The following is a 9,293-nucleotide window of genomic DNA, read 5'->3' as shown; positions in this document are numbered from 1 at the left end:
ATTTCTTCTCAAATGTCTGGCTTTACTGCTTTTGTTGTAGTTGTTAAGTGTCATTTAGTCAGTTCCAACCCATAACAACCCTGTATAGAGTTTTCAAGGAGTGGCTGATGAAGTTTACCCGCTAACCTTGTGGCTCAAACCGACTTTGTAGTCCAGTGCATTATCCCACAGTGCCACACTAGGATTCCTTTGGTTGGTGGTTATGTGCCATGGAGTGAATTCCGACTCATAGCGACCCTATGTAGGGTTTCTGAGGCAGTAAATCTTTATGGGAACAGAATGCCTCATCTTTCTCTCACGGAACAGCTGGTAGTTTCGAACTGCTGACTTTGGGATTAGCAGCCCGATTTATAACCAGTATACTACCAGAGCTCCTTAGGACTCCTTTGTTGTTGTTATTGTTAGGTGCCATTGAGTTGGTACCGACCCATAGCGACCTTATGCACAGCAGAACGAAACACTGCTCGATCCTGGGCCAGCCTCACTACTGTTGCCACGTTTGAGACCATTGATGCTGCCACTTCGCCAATCCATCTCGCTGGGGGTCCTTTAGCTGTTTCTCTTGGTTTTGAGTTGTGTCCCATTAGCAAATGGAGGTCCCATGGGCTTTTCTCCCTCGGGCTTTACTCCATTCGCATCATCATGGTCAACTCTACTTTGAGGAGGCAGCTCTTCCCAAGTCACATTTTGAGTGCCTTCCAACCTCAGGGGCTCATTTTCCGGCACTATATCTGACTGTTTCTGTGCTAATCATAAGGTTTTCAGTGACTAAATATTTGGAAGTACTTCGTCACTCCTTCTTTGTCTGGAAGCTCATCTGAAACCTGTCCACCATGGGTGACCCTGCTGGTATTTACAATACCCGTGGCATAGCTTCCAGAATCACAGAACCTCACAAGCTGCCACAGGACAACAAATTGACAGACGTGGTGGTAGTATTACTTTGTTGTTGTTGTTATGAAGTGCCGTCAAGTCGATTCCAACCCACAGTGACCCTGTATAGGGTTTCCAAGGAGCAGCTCGTGAGCTTGAAATGCTGACCTTGCAGTTCAAACCGCTTTGATTCCTTTGTTGTTGTTGTTATGTGCCGTGGAGTCGGTTCCGACTCATAGCGACCCTGCATAGGGTTTCTGAGGCTGTAAATCTTTACGGGAGCCGAAAGCCTTATCTTTCTCCCACGGAACAGCTGGTAGTTTTGAACTGCTGACCGTGAGATTAGCAGCTCGATTCGTAACCACTACACTACCAGAGCTCCTTTAGGTGATAGTAAAATCAGGAAGGGAAAACATTTAATACAATGGAGTACTTTCTAGAGTTTGTTGTTGTTGTCGTGTGCCATCAAGTTCCTGTGCTGCCCTCACAGTGGTTGCTATGTTTGAGTTCATTCTTGCAGCCACTGGGTCCCTGAAAAAGAGTCGTCTTCCTTCTCACTGACCCTGTACCAAGCACGATGTCCTTCACCAGGGACTGGTCCTCACTGATAACATGCCCAACATATTTGAGATGCAGTTTTGCCATCCTAGATTCAAAGGAGCATTCTGACTGTACTTCTTCCAAGACAGATTTGTCCGCTCTTCTGGCAGTCCGTGGTGTATTCAGTATTCTCCGCCAACACCGTAATTCACATGCATTGATTCTTCTTCTTGTTGTTATGTGCTGTCGAGTCGGTTCCGACTCACAGAGACCCTTCATATGGTTTCTGAGGAGTGGCTGGTGACTTTGAACTGCAGACATTGTGGTTCAAACTGACCTTGTGGTCCTGTGTATATTTTTATTCATTGTCCTGCTCTCAAATGCGTGTGAGGCTTGGGTTAAATACAGCTCTGTCTTCAAAGTGACCTCTTTGCTTTTAACAATATCTTTTGTTTGTAATATATTTGCCCAATGGAGTGTGTTGTTTTGTTTCTTGAGTGCTGGTTCCCTAGACTGTGGACCCATGTAAATTGAAATCCTTGACAGCCTCAGTGAGGACTTTTGTTTTTTATATGTTAAGGTGTAATCCAGACTGAAGGCTGGAGTCTTTCTTTGATCTTCATCATTAAGTGCCCCAAGCAAAAACTTCTTTGCTTTTATCAAGCAAGGTGGTGTCCTCTGCATATCACAGATTGTCAGTGAGCCTTCCTCCAACCCTGTTGTTCTTTGTAGTATGGCTTCTCAGGTTACCCGCCCAGCATACAGACTGAATATGTTTTGGGCGGGCTACAACCCTGACCCAGGTTTCCTGATTTTAAACCAGGCTGTGTCTTGCTCTGTTCAGATAACTGCCTCTTGGTCTCTGTACAGACTATGCGTGAGCACCACTACATGTTCTGGAATTCTATTCTTTGCACTGTTACCAAAGTAGAAGTGTACCTATAGCTAATTATTGTTTTGTGGTTTGTTTTATTAAACAGTCACACTGAGGAGAAGACTCAGTGGGAACATCCGAAAACTGGAGAAAGAAAACGAGTTGCAGGAGGTTTGTATGTTACTTTCATCACAGTGCACAGCAGCACGTTCTTAAAGCATTAACGAGGCAGGAAGCAAGTCTCCGCACCATTACGGGACAGCTCTCTATGGAGACCATAAAGGAATGGACTCCTGTTTGGAGGGGCTTATAGGATTCGGCAGAAGGTGGTGATGAGATGTTGAGCTGGAATGAGTAGGATTTCTTACTGGATTTTGAAAAAGCATTAAAACTATCAGGGTCCTGGATTCTTGGTATATTAGGTTTTCAGATAGTCTGTCTCTAAAAGTGTTCTTGGTTCATATCATGGAATTAAAGATGTCAGTATTTTATGAGGTTCCATAAAGATCTCATGCCCTCTGGTGGCTTTTATTTGCAAGTGGGAAATGCATGGAACAGAAATCATAGACGTCTCTGATCTCAGGGACCCCTGGGTCTACTGGAGAGACAGGATGTAAACTTGAAAACCAGGAATCTGTTGACTAATGTTGCCTCTCTTAGAGATGCCACAAGTCAGCATAGGATGAGGTGCTGGGATAGTCTGTGTTCCAGATAGACCCCTTCTATGAGCTCCTCCAGGGTCAGTTCCCACGACTGGAGCATCCAGAAGGGTTCCCAGGAGAAACAGGAGCTGGGTGAATGCTTTGAAGACCAAGTAAGCAGCCTAAATATGTGGTCCAATTGGGGGCACCCGTTGATCACATGACTTCAGAGTGTCACAGTTCTTGGTCTGGTGGGATAGGCTAGCCAGTGCTCTCCCTCACACCTGGAAGGCTGGAGGTGGGGGTTTCCATTGTCTCTGCCACACCTCATCTTGTCGCTCTGTGCTGTGTTTCAGACTTGCCGTACGGATGGGAACAAGAAACTGATGAGAACGGACAAGTGTTTTTTTGTCGAGTAAGTGTCTGTAGAAACTATCATTGATCCTCTTGCTTTTCCTTGTGATTTTAAAAATGATAGTAGTAGTACGCTCACCAATGGAACTGGGAAGCTGTGGAAAAAGCGGCTGCAGATCTTCTGCCACATTTGTGTGAATTTTAAAATGTCTTCTTAACAAGTCTTTTCTGAGCTCTGAAGCTACAAGATCACAGTGGATTTTACAGATAATGGTAAAGAAAAGGCTTTGATGCCTGTCTTTCCAGACAGGAAGACTGGAGGTTAGAAGATCCACTATAGGGGCCCAGTCCCCAACAAGGGTTAAGAATAAGCCTTCTGGTACCCGTGCAAGGGGGTTTCCCTAACCAAGGGGGTTTCCCTAACCAAGGTTTCCCTAACCCACAGTTCGGAGTGTCTGTGTCAAATGCTTCCTCCTTTCCTCTGCAGCCACATCAATAAAAGAACCACATATTTGGACCCACACCTGGTGATATGGTGGATGATAATCCGACCAAGCCAACCATGTGGCAGAGATATAATGGCAGCACCACCTCCATGGAAATTCTCCAGGGCTGAGACTTCACCGGCAAGGTGGTCATCGTCACTGGAGCCAACTTGGGAAGTGGTAGGCTTTTGTCATCATTTCACTGTGAGAGAGGGCATGGTGTCCGTGGACCCCACGTAGGGTTCATTCAGTGAAACTGGTGTAGTGAGTCTCTAATATCTAACCCTTGTCAGCTTCTGTTTCACTGGAAATTGTGACCTCCTTTTCAAGTCCTGGTGTTAGTCTGGAAGGCGGTACAGGAGCCACCCTTGAGCTCCCTGAAAGTGGGATGCTCAGCACAAGGTGGGGACTATTTTGATATTCAGGGAGTAGAGAGAGCAGGTTCAGACTGAGGTTTTGACCTGGTCTGTGAGTTGTTCAGATATATTACAATTACCTGGATTACTCAAACCCACATTGATTGGTAATGGACCAAAATCATATCCTGACTTTGGTTTTCATTGGTTCCTGAGAATGTCATTTTCTTGAGTGAGAAGGATCCTGTTTCTGTATACAATTGGAGAATTCATTAGTCCTTGCCATCACCTCTAAGAGAACCCTCTCATTGCTGGGGTTTTGTCACAGTGACGACTGTGTGGTAGCTGACTCGAAGGGTTTCCTTCCTCCAGCAGGTCCCGTGGCATCCAGCCCTGGTAAAGAGGCTGATGCAAACCGGCAACACCACAACTCTGCTCTGACCTTGAACCCATTTACATTAGTATATCAGTTGCTTAGAGCCAACTGCTTTTAGTTAGGGTATGCATCTTTAGAGTGACTTAGGTATACACATGACACTGCATGGAACGATCTTCTGTCCAGGGTCCCTAGTGGCACTGTGTGTGAGGCATTGGGCTGCTAATTACAAGGTGGGCAGTTCAAACCCACCACTTGGCTCTAATCAAGAAAGATGAGGCTGTCTGCCTCTGTAAAGGTTCATGGTCTTGGAACCCTGTGGAGTCGTTCTCCTATGTCCTGTGGGGTCTGTAGATGAGTCGGAAGTGGCTCAACACCAGTGGGCATGGTCTTCTGTCCAGCCCTCCATCTGTGTGCATTCCCTGAGGTCCCTGTGCCATGTCCTCACCCCTTCCTGCATCCTCTCCCTCTCTCCTTGCCCTGCTTGCCTTCACTTTGAATGGCCCTTTCTTCAGTGCTTTAGAAACATTCCCTGTCTCATCAGGGAGGCACCGAAGATAGCAGGCTTCTCTGAAGGCCTGTTTATTGTGCAGTGCAGGGTCAAATTCAACATGCTGCATTCCCAGAGCACAGATTTGACTGCACTTGTCTGTCAGGATAAAGAAGCAAAGGGTTTTGTTTTGTTTTCTTAAAACAGATTTATTTCAAATTAACTTTCAGTCTGCATCCTGAACTCAATATGTAGAATCCAGTCACCTGATTCTCTGCATTGGGAGAAATTCTCTGTAGTAATTGTTGATGTCAGAACTCCTGGTGGTCTTATACAAAGAATGGTCAGCTCCTCAGTCATTTAAGAAACCATTATTATATAGTATACTCTGTCTAGTTTGTTGACTTCCTGGGTGGCTCTGTAGGATCAGCAGGGGACTGCGAACCACAAGGTCAGCGGTTCAAATCCACTTGCTGCTTCTTGGAAACCCTGTGCAGGGTTGCTATGAGTCAGAATCGACTTGATGACACTTAACAACAACAACAACAACAACAGCTGTTATGGTGAAAGTGTCAATGGACAATCTCGTGCAGCTATGAAATCTGTAGTCTTGGAGCTTTCTCTTCTCTTGGAAGTGGACCTCACTGAAACCAAACCCATCAGTGTCTAGTTTTGAGCATGTCATGTCAGTATCTCTCGTGGTGCCAAGCCCAGTTTGCAGTTCTGTTACTGACGAAGTTTCTGTTTTGTTTAAATTCTTGGGTTTTCCAATGGTAAGAATCTCTTGGTTGTGGAAGGGAAGAATGAGCTGGCAGAAAGGGGCACACTTGTGGGTTTGACTAGGACATTGCCTCATTGGAAGTGGCCTTAGAGCCGATTTGCTGACTTCTGTCTGCCCCTGGTTTTAGGTGATACAGGGCTGTATTTGGAATTGTTGATGTTTGATATTACTGAGGCAGTTGGAGGGAAAAATCCTTAATTTAACTCACAAAAGTCTAGGTGATTCTGGAAGATCCAGGGGAGACTCTGAGGACATATCTGAATAAAGCTCTCTGCCTTCATGGCATATCTTGTTTTTGCCGCCAATGTTTGTGCTCAGATTTTCTGGTTGACAGGGCAGCTCTGTCGATCACCTAGGGCCTGCCAGCTGATTTTGTAAATTCAGTTTTATTGTAACTCACCAAGTCCCCTTGCTCCCATTCTGTACGTGGCTGCTTTGGTGACGCCAGGAGGCTTGAGTAGTTGAGCAGAAGCCATTTGTCCTGCCAAGCCGAATGCCTTTGTTGTCTGGTCCTTTAGAGACATTTGCACTTGGTGATATTACCACACTGAGAATCAGTACACACTAGCATTCTCTAAAGAGGTCACAGAGCCAAAATCACTGCTGAGGGGGTCCCACCAATACCCTGCCCCCTTTGTCTCCACTCTAGTCACCATTTTCTTAGGGAGCTGCCAGGCTTAGGATGTTGTCTCCTCAGAAACTAACTCTTCTCTCCCTTACCTTTGTTTGACCAGCTCTGTGAACCAGAATAACTTGCTAGATTGAAAGCTGTAGAGCACAGACCTCTCTCTGTGGCGTGCAGCATCTCACTGCCCTGGGGGAAGCCATCTCTGCATCCAGAGCTCCCATGGCCTGGAACCTGAAGTCCAGAGTGGGGATCAGTAGAGGCGAGGGAGGCCTTCATTTCTGTGTGTGTCCCCTAGCACTGAGCAGGGAGGGGCAGGCATCCCAGGACTCTGGAGTCGGCTGTTTGGTGGCCCAGACTTGGTCACGATGGAGAGGCCTTCCACACAGTGACTGCTCAACACAGACCTTGCTGTGAAGGCTCAGGAGGAGGACTTGTAGGCGAGGGGGTTTCAGCCCATGGAGAATCCGCATGCTCTCTTCTAGACTTAGCCTGGCTGTGCAACTGATCCGGTAATGTGTGTAAAGGGGACAGTGTGTCGTGCTCACCAAAGACAGGAGTCTGCTCTCTGCCCAAGTGAGGGTGCAGTGGGACACACACATGGGAGGCCACGCCAGCTCTGTGCCCGGTCTTTCACTGGTGGGGATGTTTGTTGGAATCCTTACAAATGGTGGTGGTGAGTGAGAGAGGTTTAGGGTCATATCTAGGGGATGAACTCTAGGTCAACCATCTTCAGATGAGATTTCGTCAGACCAGCATTTGGTGGTAAGGACAGAACAACTTTCTTCTGAACGTCCAGTCTTAAGCCAATAGTGGTTAAAATTTAATTTTCAGTTCCCTCTCAGAGTTTGTTGTTAATGCTGCTGAGTTAGTTCTGGCTCATAGTGACCCTGTATGGGTTTCTGAGGAGCAGCTGGTGGGTAGGTTTAAATTGTAGACTTTTTGGTTCACAGTTCTGTGCTAATCCTACAGCACCACACCAGGTGGCCTCTAAGAGTTTCATCGGGATGAAAAAGCCCTTTCAAATCTTTTGGGCTCTACCACCTGTTGTGTCTTGAAATATTGAGTGAACAGAGGACCTATTGACATTTCCTTCTCCTGAAGAAAGTATGCTGGCCCCTGAGGTATCTTTCAGGAAAATGTATTTCAAGGATGACACCTACTTGGCATCACTTAAAATGAAAAGTTGGTATTTACATTCCAAAGGGCTGCTACAGGCATTCTAATAGTATTGAAATTGATCACTTTTGAGACCTGAAACATGTATCATCCCTGAATGTGTTCTGCTTGACACAAAGTGAAAGTATCAGCTCTCCATGCAGGACATCCCAGAATGTTATCATAAGATAAGGGTGAAGTTGGTGGTCTGGTTTAGAGAACCCACTAGTGAAAACTTGAGGTGTTGGAATGACAGGCTCATGGTTGACAGTGTTCTGGACGGTGAATTCTGTGCTGGTGAGTCTGAGCTGAGCTGCCGTAGTGGGCTCTCCTCACAAGGAGATGCGTTTTCCTTCCTAGGGCCTTCTACCCAGCCCTCCCCAGTGTGAGGCCAATGCCTTCCTTTCCACCTCCTGTGTTTTGTTTTCTTTTCCATACCCAAGTGTTAGTGACTTCTGCCTCCCCACCGATACTGTGTCCTAGGCTCCTTTTCACTTCTTCCCAAAGATTCTATAAATCCAAGGCTGTGTTTATACTTAGTCTTTTTCTTGGGTAAATATATTCTTATGGGATCGTTACACTTGGGACCCAGAAATGCCTGATTACAATTTCCTTTTTGATTACTGACAAGACCTAACCTAGTGAGATTGTGGAATTTGTTTTCTTTTTGAGAGCCTGGTGCTCATTAAGTAGAGGGGGAAAAAAAAAAACTAAAAATAATCAAAATTGCCTCTTGGAAATTGGAAACTCTAATTTTATAGTACAAACATTTGTTGCTGCTTCTCTCTTATCCTAAAATACACCCACATATTAGAAATAAAAATGATTTTGGGAAATATTCTGTTCTGAGAAAATATCGAGATTTTCATCACATATTGGAAAACATCCTGGAATGACACTGTTAAAATAGACAATGTTTGCTTTAAGTGCCTGGAGTCGGTTCTGATTCACAGTGACCCTGCATAGGGTTTCTGAGGCCGTAAATCTTTGCTGCAGCAGAAAAGCCTCATCTTTCACCTGCAGAGCAGATGGCGGGCTTGAACTGCCCTGTGGTTTGCAGTCCAGTACTCATCTACAGAGCCACTGCACTCCCCCAAATTGGAAATTGGTACCTTAAATGAAAGTAAGCAACCTGTTTCCATTGAATGATTGACTATTGAATGTGGCTGGGAGTGACAGGATGGAAGTGTTCTTTCCAGAGCTCCGTTATCTAAGGAGACCCCAGAGTCATGTGCTCTGCTGAGCCCTAATTGTAGTTGGACTGGTGGTGTTAATTCACATAGTTTCTGTTCCGACTCATACATAGAAGCTCTATAGAGGCCTTCTGAGGAGTGGCTGGTGGGTCTGAACTTCCAACCGTGTGGCTAGCAGTTCAGTGCTTATCCTACAGCGCCACACTAGGACTCCATGAATTGGCAATACATGTCAAAGTGATATTTTAAAACATGGTATCTAACATAACAACTACAGAATGACATACATGGCAGCATCAACCTGAACTCAGCCAATAAATGAAAGAGTCAAGAACAGAATAAAATGATAAGAACAGAGGATCTGGGAGGTCAGTCTACGATCAAAACAATTACAATGTGAAAAAAGGAAAACACAGAGATCCAGGTGGTGGAAAGGTCAGGTAGATTACTGGATAAAATAGACTATCTTAAATGGAGGGAAGAGCTAATGGAATATAAGGTAACCACAATGGGGTTGGGGTGGGGGGTTTATTTTGGGTGTTGGGGA

Source organism: Chrysochloris asiatica, unplaced genomic scaffold (assembly GCF_000296735.1).
Source record: "Chrysochloris asiatica unplaced genomic scaffold, ChrAsi1.0 scaffold00607, whole genome shotgun sequence".
Classification (NCBI taxonomy): domain Eukaryota; kingdom Metazoa; phylum Chordata; class Mammalia; order Afrosoricida; family Chrysochloridae; genus Chrysochloris; species Chrysochloris asiatica.
This window is presented reverse-complemented; position numbering follows the sequence as displayed.